General features: G+C 42.0%; 1 pseudogene; it reads right to left on the bottom strand.

Annotated features, from left to right (window-relative positions):
• Positions 1-1,365: 1,365 nt before the first annotated feature.
• LOC145391801 (5S ribosomal RNA) lies at positions 1,366-1,486 on the bottom strand (annotated as a pseudogene).
• Positions 1,487-19,941: the final 18,455 nt, after the last annotated feature.

A 19,941-nucleotide genomic window follows, 5' to 3' on the forward strand; every position in this document is an offset into this window, starting at 1 on the left:
AAACACACAGCACTACCAACCTGGCTGAACCCGGGGAAGTGACGGGGACCGTATATATAACAACTGAGTAGACAAGTACGTGAGAGAATGTTTGTCAGACCGGATGCATTGTATCCTCTCACTGCATACAATTTCAGCATGTCAGTATAGTTTTTCTGCCTAACCTCATCCTTAGGTGGGAAAAAAGGTGATGATGATGATGACAGTGGTGGTTATGGTGGTGGTGGCTTGACTAACAGTGGGTAAGTGATAAATCTGTGATTATGCGAGAAGCTCCCATTTCTCCAGAGCAAGTGAGTAGCTGCGTAAATCGTTCCATTCCCGGATATAGTGGAAATCGATAACCCATTGGTACAGGGTGTGAGGTGCGGCTCAGTCCACCAGTGAAATACTTTTCTTTCTAAGATACCGTTTTTTTTTTTTTTTTTTAAGCGTCTCGTACAGAAGAGGCTGATGGTGGCTATAGCCAATCCCTCCAGTTCGGAAAATCTCTCTTAAGCTGAGAAAAATCACTGGCGTTTCAGAAACAAGATGAGAAAGTGCGTGAGACATAACTATGTGAATCATTTTTTCTACAACCTCTTTGCTTCCTTTCTTTCTGTAATGGAGTTAGGTACTATACCTTAAATCGTAAAAAATAGGTTTTGAAAGTCGGAAAAATGAGGGTGTGACTGCTCCTAAAAGTGTATATGTGAGGAATGCGGTAGTTCCCGACCCCCACCCCCACTCAGCCACTTTAGCTAATTTGGCCTCATTTCAAGTTGATTCTTCCTACGACCGGATGACAGCTTTCAACTCCTGGAAAGGAATTTTGTTAATAAAACCTCTGGTATTAGCCTTAAATATCTACCAAATTAGGTCTATATGCAAAAACAGGCTTTACAACATTAGCATTTTTTCCCCTTAAAAAAATTGTCAACCGTCTCTTTGAAGCAGCTTACGGAGTTCTTAGGATTGTATCAGTAGCTGAAAGATTTAATGAACATTCCCCAGAAGATGAAAAAAATACCATGAATTAAATCTAAACAAAACAAAACGTAGACTAAAACGTAAATCACACACTTACAAATTAATACAAAAACAGAGTATGAGTAAAAAAAAAAAAAAAAAAAAAAGATGTAAAATAGCCCTTTAACAGGTGCAGGCGATTACAAATGAGCACATTAAAAAAAAAAGGAGCAGAAAAGATGTTCCAAATGAAATGAATTTAAAGTATATATATATATATATATATATATATATTCATTCATTCATTGCCAGACGCCATGTATCCCAAACGGGGTGGCCAAGGGCTTAGAGTTAATTGTTTTACAGGGAGGGGCACTAATCCTCCACCAACCCCACTTGACACGTAGAGAAACATTATGCCAACAGCATCTGGTGTTCCCAGGCGGTCACCCATCCAAGTACTAACCAGACCCAGCGTTGCTTATCTTCGCTGATCGGACGGGAAGTGGTGTACACAAGGTGCTATCCCAAAGTTTACGAAATTTGAATAAAGATTGAAAAAATTTTGTCAAGTCATCATCACCAACCTCCTCTTCAAAGCCGTCACCTTGGGCAAGGAGACATCGATCCCAGCGCTTCTCCCACGATCAAAACGCGTTCTGGAAGTTCTTGAGCATCAGCTTGTTCAGGGCCTTCTGCGATTTTTCCTTGCCTCTCCTCATGAGTAGCAAATATTAGTCCTGTTGGATGGTTTTCCATTTTCGAAAGGAGGAAAAAATCACAGGGGGTCAAATCTGGCGCATATAGGGGGTGGGGGACAAACATGTTTTTTCTTTTTATGCCAAAAACTGCTGAACAACAAGGGCTGTGTACGCGGGAGCATTTTCATGATGAAGCATCCATTTGTATGTGTGCCACTTGTATGGACGTTTTGGCCCCACTTCGCCAGACAGAAAGCTTTGTAAGTACCATACAATATGCTAACAGTGTCACAAACATCATGGACTCTTCTGCTAGCTCCGATGATGGCTACCTGAATTTTTGGCCACATGGCAAGGAGGTGAACTGATGGAAGGGCGACCATCACGTGCATCGTCATCTGTTAACGTTCGTCGAATTTTAAAATGCTTAAACCAGTCATAGGTTTTAGTAACCCCCAAAGCATTGTCACCAAATGCTTGTTTGAACAATTTATGAGTTTCTGCCGCGTTTGCATTCATTTTTCTTCCTACATCATCATTTACCTCCTTTTTCTTCTTCACTAGTCTCTTTACGAACTTCATGCTCTGAATATATTCAGTTGTAATTTCAGTTGAACTCCTGTCCTGTAACCACTCTAGCCACTTCTTCCTCGTTTCCTCCACTGTTCTCTTGACCTTTTCATCCCACCATGCCGTACCTTTCTTCTTTGTTGTTGCTCTTACCACACCACACACCACTTTAGCATTTCTAGCAAAGCAGTCACTAGATGCATTCCACAGGCTGTTCAGATCCATTTCCTTCCAATTCACTGATTCTAATCCTCGTCTGCTTTCGTTCTGTATTGATCTGCCATATCTTTGATCCTCAGCTTCTCAACTTTCAGTCTTTTTCCTTGACTGCTCCTCTCTCTCCTGGTGCATCTCACTTCTCTTAAACTGATTTTGCATACCACAATCATATGATCTGACAGACTTCCACATCGTCCTCTCACGGCCCTCGTATCAGCAACGATTTCCATCACCGACCTCTCTACGAGCACATAATCAATCAGGCTTCTTTAACATGGTCCTCATTCCCTCTAAACCATGTATATTTAAGTGCATCTTTGTGTTTGAAATACGAATTACAAATGCACAACCTCCTTTCCTGACATATCCTTCAGTTGCTTCCCATTATCATTTTCTCCTGGTACTCCATGACAACCCACTATGTTATCCTCAGGACCAATGACTACTCTTCCATTCATATCGCCCATTACGATCACTTTATAGCTCCTAGGCATTTCTCCCACTGCTTAGTCCAGCTCATCCGAAAACCTGTCTTTCTCTCTCTCATTCGTGTCCTCACACGGTGCATTCACTACAATCACTGCCACTTTCACCTTCCCAAACTTGAACTTGACATACAGTACATACATCTTGAGCAGACACATTTGTAAGCTCTCATTCCCCTCTGCCACACCTCATTCATCAACAAAGGAACTCCTTCCTTGCATCTCCCTCGCCCATTCATGCCCGATCTTACACATTTCACACCCTACCACTCCTCCACTTCACACTCTTTCATCCTTGTTTCACACAGTGCCATCATGGCATACCTCGCACTCTTGAACACATGCATCACTTCCACCCTCTTACTCTCCTCATTCACACCCCTCACATTCCACATGGCCGTGTGAATCTGCCATTTTGGTTGGGGACCTGTGTACCAGCTGGTGTAGATACTGAATTCCACAACTGGTTACTAAATTCTCGCAGCTGAGTCTTTGCTGCCACTTGCTGCCGAGACTGGTGGTGATAAGCCTGCAAGTCAGGATCAAAGGTAGGGTCCAGATGAATCAGAAGAAAACTAGAGCAGATATGTTTCTCTCTCTGTATTATGCCACAGAATAAAGATACAGCTGCGAAAAGAGAGAGAGAGCAACAGAGTAGAGCGTCCCCCTCTAGCGAATGCTAAGAGTAATCTGATCTGCCTCTCTGCCACCCTGGGAACCAGGCATAGGTCAGCAAATTTAGAGATGCCATATGTCTCAGATATAGAGAGGTATGCACATGAGCAGGCGTGAGTAACAACTCTACCATGCACATCATACATCTCAATAAGGCAGTATTAACTGCATAACGTGTATTAACACATATATAGATATCCCCAAGACTCAAACATATGCATACTTTACATCCTTCTATCACCCTCTTTCACCCTCTCTGTTTAGGTCTGAAAATGCTAGCCTTTGCACGTCTGGGTTCTCATCTCGTTCCCAAACGACACTCACAGTGAAGTTGTATTTGGTTATTCATCTCATTACTATATTACATACTCTTCAATCATGAATTAACATCCCTGTATTTAATATGTAAAAATAGTGTGAGACTTAACTAACTGTGGAAATGATGTCAGCAACAGAATATTGCTTGGTGACACCTTTTTGATGTCCCCATCAACACTGTAGTCCTAATTACTGTGTAGCCTAACCAGTGTGTAGGGTAGCTAACTATTCAGGTAAGTCCACTTGCAATCCTTGAGAACGGACCCGTGGTTTTAGTGGGTTTCCCACTTTAAGTCCTTCAGATAATAGCCCCAAACACAGACACAGGACAAGACCACAAGAAGTAGAAAACCAACGCCGGGACCAAAATAGGAAGGAGAAAGGTGTGAAGGAAGATAGGACAGTATACACTTGTTCAGGTAGGTGACAAACTCTACTCTGTTTAACACATGAGACAGCCTGTTCACATTTAGAGAAACATTGAATGATGGTAGAAAGGGTCGTAACTGGGATGAGAAATTTACCTACAAAGCAAGATGTTGGTTGTTAGGTGGAATTACCATCTCTTTATTGTGCAGCTCACAAAAATCGGGTGCAACATAGTATCCGATTACCGTAAGGAACTGGTGTTCTGATGCACACATCAATGTTACGTCTTCTATCTCAGGAAAGAAGAAGTATTGTTTCGCATGTACATGAGCATGGAAAACTGATTTGAGTTGGATGGGTTGGAAAGTGCATCACTGCAGTGTAGAGGAAGTGTTTGTGTCCAACAAGGCCATCTTACACTTCTCTACCTCTGATGGTATAAAGACAAAATGGAAAGCAAGACATACATGGAGATCGAGAAAAGAAGCCTTACACTTCTCAAACTCAGCTACAGTCGTTTCTGCTATGTACTTTTTGTCATCAGACACAACTAACACCTCTGGACCCTCGTTTAGAATGACAAGTGTGTTGTTAGTAGTTGCAAAAGGGAAATGAATGAACCGCCATGCATGGTATGATAGCACTCCTCATAGGTACCAATATCAGGATGCCATCACAGGTCAACTGGGCCTCCAATAGTGGGTAATAATACTCCAGCTGATCCATACCAAAAATGGCGTAAGTCCATGCTTCACCACAGCTATGTCAAGAGCATTGATTAAAACATGAGTTGGAAGCAATAAAGCATTAACCCTATTTAACTTGAAGATCAAGTCATGAAGGGCTATTTCAGGAGGTCTTTTCGTCTGCCTAAGTACCTAATCCCGCCTAGCAGGGGCCAAACAAAGCAAGTACTGGAGGTACTCTAGGAGTCGAGCTACTCTCTCATAAGACAGTCCCCAGGCCATGTCCCCCTAGCCTGAAGTCAGCATGGCTTTGTTAGCTTCTGCATAATACCTGCCTGCCTTTACAAAAGCTTGGCCTTCAGTACAATTGGGATACTGCTTCACCCTAATTACTAACCTAAACACCCAAGTGTCTGACACATAGCAGTCACTTTCCAAAGTGCTGATCAGGGCTTCCTTAAACTTTTCATATTCCTGAGCAGTGGGACCAGTTTGAAAAAGAGTGGCCTCAAGCATTTCAATCACTTGGGAAAATGGCTTAATATTTGTTTTAACATGCCAAATCTTCTCCCCATCATTAGCAAGCTTCAGCCTATGTATCTGAGCCTCACAATCCCTTAGGAACCTACATATCTCATATTCATCCTCCCCAGTAAACTGCATAGTCGGCTGTACTGTGGGTAACACCTTTATACAGTCTGAGCTTAAAGATGACTGAGCAGTGAGAGGTCCTTGAGATTGCCTAACCGGCACTGCAGGAGGTAAGGTTTGAGGTATAGCAGTGGTAAGATTAGTGGTTGCTATATTAGGTACATGCCACACAGGAGGAGGATTAACCTGGTTTTGCATGCCAACACTGTTATTATTCAGGCCCCATGGATTAGCATAAGGAGCTTTAGGAAGTAAATGGTATTGCCCATGCTGTCCAAAAGTTTGTGGGGTAAACATGTTTGAGGTGTAAGTGGGTACGTCAGTGGCTGAGTTATTATCAGAGATTAGTGGACCTTGTGGGTTAGTTAGAGTGTCCAAGGATATTGATGTGGCCTCTTTGTCAATATTCACAGTCTCCTCTGCACTAGATGTGCCTTCATCAGTAAGAGTAGTGGCCATTTCGGACGTAATTTGACGCTCAGGCACTGTCTGATAGGTACGACCAGAACACAAGTGCAAAGTGTTCAAGTCCTCTTCACTATCCAGTTGCCTAGAAGTGTCCTGGCTAGCTTCAAAATTCCCAAAATTCCCTTCACTTATATCATCTAAAACTTGAATACTTTTGTCCAATTTCTCTATCCACTCAAGTAATTCCAAGTCAGATTTAGATAAGTCTAATTCACTAGGCTCCAATTTCGACTGTTCCTGTCCCAAAGAGGCAGCTGTTTCCGCAGTTTTTTGTTCTTTCCTACCCTTATCAATCTTTCGCCCCAACCCTTTCAGCCTCTTCATCTACTCCTTACCAGCAACTATTCCCTTCCCAGTCACAGGAAATGGGACTGACACAACTAGATTAATGATAGCCTTGGCAGTAGAGAACGGGACACAGACAAAGGTACATAGAAAACAACACCTATTTAAGGGGGGAATGAGAAGCCTTTATTTTTACACACATTCCCTAACTACCATGTGCAGATCAAAAAGTGTATGTCTTGTGGAATGATATGCATGTACACTAACCTAGGTGCATTCAGATGACACTGAAATGCAGGTTGATCAGCACTGCAACTCCATGGGATTCGCACACACTCCCCAGGTCTCGTCCCTCCCAGCCACACTAAGACGTTGCCTCCTCGCCTGCCTCAAAGTGAGCTCACTGCTCCGATTTTTCTGCTCCCACTGTTCTATCCTTTATCTCACTCCGCAATTAGTCCCTTTGCAAAAGTGGAATTAGGATTTTCTGATATTCACCTATGACTAAGATTCAACACGAGCAGCTCCAAGGGTTACTTCAATAGAATTCCTCTCGGCACCAGTCGCATCCCAGCACTGGACCACCAATCTTTTTTTTTTTTTTTTATGGGAGGAAGAAGGAACCAAAGGCCATGAGCCTGCAGTAACAGTTCCCTCTAAGAGAAAAGCAAAATACAATAGAGAGCCAAATTCAAGATCCGATCATTTTGAGATGCCTGGACACACTGCGTTTGAAAGACTGGAGATCATAGGCAGCAGGAAATACAGACAGAGGGACACAGTTCCAGAGCTGACCTATTGCATAAATGAAAGACTGGGAGTAACGGTTAACTCTTGCATTAGAGAGTTGGACAGAAAAGGGATGAGAGTTTGCTGCCAGATGAGTGCTATGCGCCCGTAGTAGAGGTGGAGGAATGCAAGCAGACAGTTCAGAGGAGCAGTGACCATTAAAGTAGCGATAGAAAGGAGATAAAGATGCAACAGTGCGACGAAGAGACAGAGGTTGAAGGGAGTCAGTAAGAGGAGGAGAGTTAATGAGACGAAAAGCCTTTAACTCCACCCTATTGAGAAGAGCTGTATGTGGGGAGCCTCCCCACACATGAGAGTTGTACTCCACACAGGGGCGGATAAAACCCCTGTATAGAGTCAACAATTGTGCAGGGGTAAAGAAAGAGCGGAGTCGGCTTAGCACACCCAATCTCTTGGAAGCAGATTTTACAAGAGATGTAATATGATCTTTCCAAGATAAGTCCCGAGTAAATGAAACCCCAGGCATCTTCAAGGATGATGCAGGATTAAGCTGAATATTATTAAACATTAGTGGGTATACCTGTGGAAGATTTTGTCGGGTTCATAGGTGTAAGAACTGAGTCTTAGATGCATTAAAAACAACCATATTATTTTCACCCCAGTCAGAGATACGAGCCAAGTCAGACATTAGGTGTGCCATAGCCTCATCCCTTGTTTGTTGAAGTAACTGTTGAGATGGGCATTGCGGGAACCGAATGGAAAGGTGAAGGGTGGAGTCATCAGCGTATTAGTGGACAGGGTTAGATGTACATCTTAGAAGATCATTGATGAATAAAAGGAAGAGAGTTGGTGATAGGACAGAGCCCTGAGGAACACCACTGTTGATTGATCTAGGAAAAGAACAATGGCCGTCTACAACAGCGGCTATAGAATGACCAGAAAGGAAGCTAGCGATGAAGGCACAGATAAAAGGATAGAAACCGTAGGAGGGCAGTTCGGAAATTAAAGATTTATGCCAGACTCGATTCAAAGCTTTTGAGATGTCAAGTGCAATGGCAAAGCTTTCGCCAAAGTCCCGAAAGGAGGATGACCAGGAGTCTGAAAGGTAGGTGAGAAGATCGCCAGTGGAGCGTCCCTGACGGAACCCATACTGACGATCGGAAAGAAGGTTGTGATAGGAAAGATACCTTAAAATTTTTCTATTGAGAATTGACTCGAAAACTTTTGAAATACAGGACGTTAAAGCAATTGGACGATAGTTGGAGGGTTGGGAGTGGTCACCCTTCTTTGGGACTGGCTGAATGAGAGCAAACTTTCAGCAAGAAGGAAAGGTACAAGTTGACAGACAAAGGCGAAAGAGTTTGCCTAGGCAGGGTGTAAGCACAGAAGCATAGTTCTTGAGAACAGGAGGGACCCCATCAGGCCCATATGCCTTGTTAGTACTGAGGCCAGTGATGGCAGAAAATACATCAACTGAAGAAAGTTTAATGTCAGCCATGAGGAAGTCAGAGGGGGGAAGTGATGGAGGAACAGCACCAGAATTGTCTAAGGTGGAATTGGAGGAGAAAGTCTGTGTGAAAAGATCTGCTTTATCAGTAGAAGAAATAGCTACAGAACCATCAGAGTAGAAAAGAGGAGGGAAGGATGATGAGGTAAAGTTGTTAGAAAGATTTTTGGCAAGGTGCCAGAAGGAGCGGGAAGAATTCGAGTTGGAGAGTTGAGAGCATTTAGTATGGATGAAATTATTTTTAGTAGAGCGAAGAACAGACTTAGCACGATTCCGGGCAGAAACGTAAAGATGATGTGATTCAGGGGTGGGTTGGCTCCGATGCCTTTTCTAGGACCTCTCCTTGTTGCGGACAGCAATAAAACAAGCGTGATTAAACCAAGGCTTTCTTGTGTTAGTCAAAGGATATGAGAAAGGAATGTATGCTTCCATGCCCGAGAGAATAACCTCCGTAATGTGCAAGGCACACTCAGATGGCTCCCGGCCATGGAAGCAATAATCATTCCAGGGAAAATCAAAGAAGTACTGCCTGAGGGCCTCCCAGTCCGCGGCTCCAAAATGCCACAGACGACGTTTCCCTGGAGGGTCCACAGGCCGTACCGGAGTGATAGGACAGGTTAAGGTAATAAGGTTGTGATCGGAGGAGCCCAATGGAGAGAAAAGATTAACAGAGTAAGCAGAAGGATTAGTTGTGAGGAAAAGGTCAAGTATGTTGGAGCTCTCTCCAAGGCGGTCAGGGATACGGGTAGGGTGCTGTACAAGCTGCTCTAGGTCATTAAGGATAGAAAAGATGTAGGCTTGTTCACCAGGTGGATCCGTGAAAGGAGAGGAAAGCCAAAGGTGGTGGTGAACATTTAAATCTCCTAGCATGGAGATTTCAGAGAAAGGAGAAATGGACAGAATGTGTTCCATCGTAGAAGTAAGATAATCGAAGAATTTTTGATAGTCAGTATGATTAGGGGATAAGTAAACAGAACAGATATATTTAGTCAGAGAATGACAGGAAAGCCGAAGCCATAGTGTAGAGAATTCAGAAGAATTGAGTTCAGGAACACGAGAGCAAGATAAGTCGTTGCGTATATATACACAACAGCCACCTTTGGCTTTGAAATGAGTATAGAGAAAGTAGGAGGATACAGAAAAGGGTTTGCTGTCAGTTGCCTCAGACAGCTGAGTCTCCGTTAGAAAAAGAAGGTGAGGTTTAGAGGAGGAGAGGTGGTGCTCAACAGAGCGAAAGTTAGAGGAAAGGCCGCGAATGTTGCAGAAATGAAGAAGAAGAGAGTCAGACAGTGGTTCCAGGCACCTCGAGTCGTCATCGGGAGAGGGGCGGATGGTGGGGGCATTTATGGTCCCCCCCTCTGGGGACTCCGAGGCTTGATGAAGAGACGCCATTTTTATTTAATTTTGAATAGGAAGTGTAGTGTGTACTGTGCATGTAGTTTGGTGGAGACAGTTAGAGAAATTTGTACTGGAGAGCATGCTGACCTACTCTCTGTGTAAGTGAGACACTGAAAAAGTTCAGCAAAGGGGGATGGTCAGGAACTAGTACTGAAGGCTGATGAAACGGGAGCTCCAGCACTCCCTGTCATCAGCTTTCCATCCACCTCGGGAGTACTGCCCCGCTCGACTGGTGCTACAGTCTACTCCTCTGAAATGTTCAAGCTGGTGTAGACACTGAATTCCACAGCTGGTCACTAAGTTCCCGCATCTGAGTTGCTGCCACCCCGTGCCTCCGAAATTGGTAGTGATAAGCCTGTGAGTAAGGATCAGAGGTAGCATGCAGGTGAATCAGAGGAAAACTGGAGAAAATATGTTTCTTTCACTTTATTATGCCACAGAATAAAGATACAGCTGTGACGAGAGAGAGAGAGAGAGAGAGAGAGAGAGAGAGAGAGAGAGAGCAATGGAGTAGAGCATCCCCCTCTAGCGAAAGCTAAGAGTAGTCATCTTCCATTCCCCCACAAAAAACTTCAGATGGGAACATTACAAATGACCCACGTGGGAAAGCAGATTTCTTTGCCAGTACCTTTGCCAGAAACTCTACCATAGATGATACCAGCCAGAATGTCCCAGTACTGGAACTTGATTCTCCCGAAACTGCCCCACTTAAAATACAGACAAGATACGTAAAATCCATCCTAGACAATTTACCTACCAACAAAGCTCCAGGCCCAGATAGAACTCCGCCAATTGTCTTGAAAAAGTGTTCCCCTGAACTTGCCTCTGTCCTAGCCAAATTATTCAGACTATGCATACGTACTTCTTTATTCCCAAATTCATGGAAAGAAGCCAATATCCACCCAGTTCCGAAGAAAGGAAGTTCATCTGACCCCTCCAATTACAGACCAATAGCTGTCACATCTTCTATTGGTAAGGTATTTGAAACTTTAATTAATAAGCACATTGTTAAAAATCTTGAATCCAACAACTTAATTAGTGATAGACAATATGGTTTTCGCCATGAAAGATCCACCATTGATGTACTCAGTCTCTTAACTCATACCATCCATCAATCAATTGATCTTTTTGGAGAAACTCATGCAGTAGCTCTTGATATCTCCAAAGCTTTCGACAGAGTATGGCACCGTTCCCTCCTGTCCAAATTCCCTTGCTATGGACTAACGTCTTTTGTTCCTTTGATTTCTTCATATCTTAGTGAGAGGAAAATAAGAGTAAAAGTAGATGATGTATATTCCAATTTCCACTCAATTAACGCCGGTGTGCTGCAGGGATCAGTTCTGGCGCCAACCCCATTTCTGGTTCATATTAATGATCTCTTATCTATCACCCACAATCCCATTCACTCATATGCAGATGACTCAACACTACAGAGTTCATTCACACTCAGACATCCATTTACAAAGTCTAATATCTCTACCTCTCAACTCAGTACAGCCATCTCCATAAATCAAGATCTGTCTACAATCAGTGAATGGGGACAAAACAACCTTGTCTCTTTTAATGCTAGTAAAACTAAATATATACAGTTTACTAATAGACAGATATTGCCAGATTCGTACATTACCTTCAGTGCTACTAATATTCCCATCTCCAAAAGTATTGAAATTCTTGGTGTCTCACTTAACAGTGCCCTCAGCTGGACCTCTCATGTCAGATCACTTGCTAAAACTGCCTCAAAGAAACTTGGATTATTGTACAGAGTCCATAACTTCTTCGCTGATGAGCAGTTAGCTATAATATATGTCATGTGCCCTCTCACCTTGAATATTGCTAACTCTTGTGGAATGGTTGTGGAGAGGTTGCATTAAGACTAGACAAAATTCAGAACAAAGCTGTTAGAATCATTAACAACCCTGCCAATACATATAAACTACCTCCTCTGCAAGTAAGAAGGAATGTTGCCTCCCTTGCATTATTTTACAGATATTTTTTTGGCAAATGCTCTTACGAAGTTGCGTCCATGGTGCCACCTCTCCATGCCTTCCCTCGTGCTACATGGGCATCTGGTAGCGCTCATGACTGGAATGGCACTCAGCCATATTGCAGAACTTCTGCCCATCAGAATTCTTTCATTCCCCGAACTGCATCTCTCTGGAACTCGCTACCCCAGAGATGTTTCCATCCAAATTTCAACCCACAACTGTTCAAGTCTAACTGTTACAGACATTTTATGAACGGAGGTCAGCAGTAATCTGGTGTATGGATTATTTTTTTTTTTACTCATTTGTTTTTCCTTCTTCCGTTCTGTTATTTATATGTAAAAAAAAAATCTGATCTGCCTCTCTGCCACCCTGGGAACCAGACATAGGTCAACAAATTTAGAGATGCCATATCTCTAAGACATAGAGAGGTATATACACGAGTAGGCATGAGTTACAACTCTACCATGCACATCATACATCTCAATAAGGCAGTATTAATTGCATAAGGTGTATTAACACATATATAGATATCCCCAAGACTTAAACATATGCATACTTTACATCCTTCTATCACCCTCTTTCACCCTCTCTATCTGAAAATGCTAGCCTTTGCACGTCTGGGCTCTCATCTTGTTCCCACGCCACACTCACAGTGAAGTTGTATTTGGTTATTCACCTCATCACTATATTACAAACTCTTCAATCATGAATAGACATCCCTGTATGTAACATGTCAAATTAGTGTGAGACTTAACTCATTGTGGAAATGAAGTCAGCACCAAAACACCTGGGCAAGTATTGGGCCTTCCTAGGCTTTCCGAAACAACTGCCATGATTAAGTGATTTTAGATAGGGGAATCTGGGGGACACTTAACCCTATCAAAAACCCAGGTTATATGGTTACCACCCAGCATAGTAAATGGTTTCCTGGGTACAAGAAACCATTTGACTTCTCACTCAAGTGTAGAGATCATATTGATCTCTACACTGAGTGAGTGGATGATGGGCACCCCCATCCACCCCATGGTTCTGGCTAATAATTCTTATTATTTTTTAATTAAATGCTAATGCAGTTAACCTTTGTGTACAACTACATTGCAAATAAGTGTATATATACTTTGGAGTTTTCCATTGTCATGACTGCGCCTGCGTAGTAGGATAACGTGAAGTCCTGCTTGGAAAACGGAGGAAGGTCTAAGACATATTGAAGTAGATAAAGTTAATATTTGGGTTAAGTTTTATTTAAAGCTAAGTTTAACTTGCTAAATTGGGTTTTCCTTGTATATTTCATGAAGTAGTTCATTGTATGTAGGTAACTGTAATTATATAACATTTGGCATCTCTGAATCTTATGAGAGGGGAGAAACTTTTCTGGAGGTAGGAAGAATTGGGAATCATAGGGAACAAGCTAATTAAAACGTAGGTGGGACTCAGGGTTAGGAATATGAAAATGACGCTGATAGAGATGCAAAGAAAATATTAACATGAAAATTAAATGCTAATGGATATGGAAAATTGAAAAAGAAAACGATAATGATGTGGATGAGGGTGAAAGTAATAATAACGACCGTGGAAATGGAAACAGACAAAAATGATGAAAATAAAGATGGAAGTTAGAAAGTGAAGATGAAAGTGGAGATGAAGACGAAAAAAAATGAAGATTAAAATGAGAATAACGATCAAAAGGAGTATTAAGGTGCATGTGATGAAAATAATGATCGAACAACATGGAGATGCAAGTGGTGATGACGATGATGCTCATCATCATCATCATCAGCAGCAGCAGCAGTGACAACATCATCCTCATCATCCTCATCCTCGTCTCATCATCATCTCGTCATCCTCATGATCACAATCATCTCATAATAATCATCATCATCTTCATCATCATGCAGTTAGTGTCACAATACACTTGAAACATTCTGTACATCCAATTACCTTAGACCAAAAGACCGAATGAGGATTATCGCCCGGCGGTGATCATCAAAAGAGCCAACAGAACCATCCAACATCTGTATCCCACGCGGCATATCCAGGGCAGCCCAGAGATTAGACTTTCTATTTATCTATCAGACACCGGATTTCGTGAAAGGCAGTCTCGATAGAATGAATTAACGACCCTTTGCTTCCCACACGACACAATACTCACCGAGACCTGATGGATAATAATACCTAACGTTGTGAAATTTTTTCACACAAGGCGAGTCATTTGAATCAGTGGTCTCTAAGTCTCGGTACGTCATTTGTGTGTTATCGATACAGAATTATGTGATAATAATCATCATCATCAACACAACACGCCACCTTCTGGGACTTAAGAAATTAATATTTGACTAGTAAGGAAAGCATTCCGAGACTCCAACGGGTCATTTCCACATTGGAATTGTTAGCACCTCAGGTACTGTACAAGAATCCCTAACATGGTAAGCTTCACCCGGCAGGTATAGAACTCACGATGGATTCCATGGTAACCGTTCTAATGCTTATGTTGATCAGTGGCGGATCCAGGGGGGGTGGGGGGGCGGCCGCCCCTTTCAGCTACAAATGGCGCCCCTAAGAGCTGGTTATTATCAAATATCAATGTCAGTAAAAATAAGAAGATATAATAATAATAATAATTACTATTATTATTATTATTATTATTACTATTATTTTAATTATCATTAGTATTATAAAGAATTGATTTTAAGGAATCAAACGTAAAATAAATCCAAACGATGAAACAATGGGCTGAAAGTGGCTAAGAATACAAGAGAAAGAAATTAAAACAGAACAGAAGGTAAACGTGGAATATAATGAAACAAGATTCGTAAATTGCAACAGAGAGAGAGAGAGAGAGAGAGAGAGAGAGAGAGAGAGAGAGAGAGAGAGAGAGAGAGGAGAATTATTCGTGAAACGGTCACGTATAACAACACTACCAATGTCCTTGGACAACATCTGAGTGAGACTGTCATAGGGTTTTCGGTCTCAATATTTTTTTAAAGTTTTGCTTGAGTTTGAGGACAACTTTTGTTTCTTGGAGTTGGTTATGACGATCTCGAATCGAAAATATTAAAATAAAATGCCTTCTTAAAACAGACCAACCCTCGATAATTGGCAAAAAAACTATCAGAATTGTAAGCGTGTAACAACTTGAATGTTGTCATTTTCACACTCGTGAGTCCTGACTCCCCCCCTTAGCTCCCGACCAGTGACGACAGACTATTCTTGTTTCTTGCACCACATGGATGTAGTGTCACACCATCTTCACATCGTTGTACACATCACGTCTCACAGCCTCACGCCTATCACACAGGTAAGCCACGACCACCACCATACAGTTTATTGAAGAAATATAAAATAAAATATACAATAAGACACACATATAATCCATAATATATTTCAGTTTTGATCAACTGGTAAAGAATGGTTTGAATGATCTATATTTCAGTATTGATCAATAAGTAAAGAATGGTTTAAATCTGTATATATTTTAATTTTGATCAACTGGTAGAGAAATGTTTGAATATATAATACATTCCATTTCCAATCATTCGGTAGAGATCTGTAACTGGTTTCCATCTAACGCGAATTATTGGTTACTGGTGTTAAATATTAACCACCATAAAAGTACCACAACTTGCCTCAAAATGCTTTCAAAATGCTTGTGAAATGTTAAAAAGCGTTTTGCGGCATGGGGTCCGCCCTGGACCTCGCTGGGGGAGCTACCGCTCACACCAGACCCCCTAGGTTATTGTCTCGTGCCTTTGGCGCTCGGAGCCCCTTACATTGACAAACAGCCCCCCACTTTCCTAAATCCTGGATCCACCACTGATGTTGATGGTTTGTGTGTTGGCTAACATGATATGCTTCACAGGGGAGATATGCTGCTACCTAAAGATTCTGGGATAAGCACTCTAATAATGCTCATATTGTTGATTCGTGTGCTGACTAACATGGTAAGCTTTACTGGGGAGGTATGCTGCTAGCTAAGGATTCCATGGTAATCATTCTAATAATGCTCATATTGATGGTTCGTGCGCACGCCATCATGAACATTATAGTCAAAGGTGACTACAGAAGCGTAAGCAAAGGAGAAAAGGTTAGCTACCATTACAACAAGTGAAATCAAATGTGATTGCTCCCTAGTACAAGCGTGATTCATTCATGATATTATGTAAGAACTCGGTGAAACATTATCACCATAGCAAACATCAATCGGCAGCCTCTTCCTTATCCTCTTCCTCCTCATCATCATCATGTTCATCATCTGTTAGTTGTTGTGATCCTGGTGTCATCCAGAATACAGGAAAAGTTAAAACACAAAATATGAGACTGATCATTAGGGTATCCAACAAAAATATGTCGCAACTCCATTCACTGTCCATTCCGGCCTTTGAAATAGGTGAAGGAATGAAGAAATAAAACACACACACACACACACACACACACACACACACACACACACACACACACACACACACACACACACACACACGCTAAAGATTAGTTCAGAGTTTATGAGATTTGCTGATTTACATTCCATTTTATTATCAGCCCCTTTGTCTGTCTGTCTGTCTGTCTGTCTCTGTCTCTCTTTCTCTCTCTCTGTCTCTCTCTCTCTGTCTCTCTCTCTCTCTCTCTCTCTCTCTCTCTCTCTCTCCTTGGAAGTTTTGTTTCTGTATTGAATAGTGTAAAGAGTGGTATGGTACTTCCCACTTAAATCACCGTCCTCTCTTGTTCTCCATATTCTTTCTTTCTAATCTCTTCACTGTTCTCTTCTCTCCTCCTTTCCTCCTAACTTCTCTCCTCTGCCCTCCTTACTTGTTTTCATTATTTTTCTCTTCTGTCCTAACCCTTCCATTGCTCACTTCTCTTCGTTTTCCCACCTTCCGTCTTTCCTCTGCCCTACTTCCTTCTCCTCCCTTCTTCCCTTTCCATTCCTTCTTCTCTTTCCTTCTCCCCTCACACCTTACTGTTCTCATCTCCTTCATTCGTTTACTTTTCCCTTCTTCCTTTCTATTTTCTCCACTCTTTCTTTTCTTTCTTAGCTTGTAAGCTTTCACCTTCCCTCTCCTTTACTCTCATCTTTTCTGTCATTCACTATTCCATCTTACCTCTGTCGTTCTTGCTTGTCTTTCCCTTTTCCATCCATCTCCCATGCCCACTTTCCCTCCCCTACTCTCCTCTTTACCTTCCCTCTCATCTTCTTCCCTCCCCTTGCCCCAACTTTCTCTTCATTCCTCTCCTTTCATCCCTCTCTCGCCAATAACCCTGTCGTGCACTGAATGGTTAAGAGAGAGATGCTTTTCCTACCCCTTCACCCCCTCGCCTCTAGATTTCTCCTTCCTTGCTTCCCATTCCTCTCCACTCCTCTCTCCATCCCTCTCCTACTACTACTGTACTGATTCTCTCAATTTTCTCCTCACCTCCTTCCTTTCTTCCTTCTTTAATTTACTGTTCCCATCCTCCTTACTCTCCTCCTCTCATTATCTCTCTCTCTTCCTAATAATTTGTCGACGTATTGATTGCTAAGAATGAAAGCCTCATCACAGGCCCCAACCTCTCTCTTCACCCCGATCGTCTCTCTCCACCGATCTGACCCAATATCCGTATCATCTGACTTCCTTTCCATTTAATCTCTATTTTGTAATTCCAGTTTCCCTGACCAACTTCACTTTTCCTTCCCCTCATTCCCTATCCATATCCGTATCCCTATTCCCTCCCTTACCTTCTGTTTATTTTCCCCTACCTTTTTTATCTTCTTCCTCCCCTGGTCGATTTCCTCTCCCCTCTTCCTTTTTACACTGTACACCTTTCTTCCCTCTCTCTTCTCCCTCTCCTGTATTACTCTGCCTCCCCCCCTTTTTTTTCCTCCACCTCTCTCTCTCTCTCTCTCTCTCTCTCTCTCATCTCCCTACTCCCTTCCTTCCCTTAACTTGTAACTAAAGTAAAAATCCTACCGTTCCTTCCACACCACTCTTCCTCTCCTCTTTCTTTCCCCACTCCCCTTCCTATCCTCGTCTTCATCCTCCCTTGTCTCCCTCCTGTTCCTCTTCTCCTCCCTTTCCTGATTTTTTCCTTTTCTTTCCTCTCTCTCTCTCTCTCTCTCTCTCTCTCTCTCTCTCTCTCTCTCTCTCTCTCTCTCTCTCTCTCTCTCTCTCTGTTGTTTGTCTGTCTGTCTGTCTGTCTGTCTCTCTCTCTCTCTCTCTCTCTCTCTCTCTCTCTCTCTCTCTCTCTCTCTCTCCCTCTCTCTCTCTGTCTCTCTCTCTCCTCTTTTCCTCTTCTACTTCACAAATAGGCTCTCCCTTCACCTGTAAGTCCCTCTCTCTCCCTCCCCCCCGCTCTCTCGCTCTCTCTTACACACACACACACACACACGCACACACACACTCACATACATAAGCAGGGTTAAATTTTACCCTTCCGTTCATGTTAGTCGAGTGTGTTCACCTCACTGATGCTGTCTATTATGAATTTCAAATTAGGGTGGCTGTTTCTTGTCCTGTTTGTGTAATGAATGACACCTAACCTAACCTAACCTAACAACCTAATCTAAACTTATCTAATTATTTATAATCTAAATAACTAACCAAACTTAACTTAATCTTAGATAGCCTAACCCTTCCTAACCTAAACCTAACCTAATCTAACCTAACTAAACTAAACCCATTAAAGTCCACTGTAACAACCTGATCCCACACATACAGCGCAATGAGAGCTAATCTCAATGAACCTGGCCCAGCCTTACTTACTTAATATATTCAGTTAATACTATTTTAGTCTAACGTAACCAGATCAAGCCAGACCTTACTTACCCTAACCAAGTACAGTGCTGTGTAACCTAACCTGATGCCACACACCCATTGATATTTAACCCATTAATGCCCATTTTTATATTTAGTGAATTTCCATGAAAAACATAAACATTTCATTGTATATGCTACATTATAATGTAAAAACAGTCCATTCCAACAAAATATTCAAATTTTTGGCTATTTAAAAGTTGGTCCTTTTGGGTACGTGGAAGGCTGATGTGACTCAATTTCACCATACTGCTGTGTTTTCGTACCATAAAATCTTTCAGCATTATAACTGTTTTAATCCTTATATCAAATGAAATAAAACTGTAAGACATGAGTAACACTGAAAATGAAAGGTTCCTTTTTTATTTTGAGCTTGGATATAATATTTTTCTTCTTATGATTCAGTCCATTTGTCTATTTTGTATGCCAATGCCGCTCACAATAACCCATATGGAGACCAACATTACAGTGGTGCACTGCTTACTCACTTTTCTCTGTCACTGTGCTTATTTCTCTTACTTCCCACCTTAAGTTCTTTCAAGTCTGTCTCTTGTAGGATCAAGTCTGATGTCTTGAAGTACTCTTCTGTGCATCTTCTTGGGACGTCCTGCGAGCTTTGGTGTGGAAGATGATGAAACCTGTATGTAATACACTGCTAGAGAGCGCTTGAAGTCCAGTAGTAGTGCATGTGTTCCTGAAATTATGGTTCTTAGTATCCAGGCATTCACCACCGTGATATCAATGAAGTTCTTGAAATGACTGAAGTACCCTTTCCTTTCTTTCACACAAGTGCGGTATTTCTGAATCAACCAGTCAAGACGGTCCACTCGCTCCATATGCTTGTTATATTTGCAGATCAGGTCTGGCGGGGGGATTTTTTTTTTTTTTTTTTTTTTTTTGGCAGAGCCAAGTGGTGTGGTACCTTAATGATTACTTCCAGTCGTGACAAGGCTGTTGTCGTGCCATTTTACAAACAAGATTTATTTTCTTTCATTAAGTCTGCGGTCATTTACTCCGCATTCTCTGACTTTCATATCTGCGTCGCTCTGTAAAGAACATTTAGCAGTGCATGTTGCATGTGTTGTCCCTGTTACTCTGACACCAGGTTCTCTCATGTGAGTCAGCAACTTGTAGTTTATAA

Source organism: Coenobita brevimanus, chromosome 19, assembly GCF_032717465.1.
Source record: "Coenobita brevimanus isolate Jiangsu-jjx chromosome 19, ASM3271746v2, whole genome shotgun sequence".
Lineage (NCBI taxonomy): Eukaryota > Metazoa > Arthropoda > Malacostraca > Decapoda > Coenobitidae > Coenobita > Coenobita brevimanus.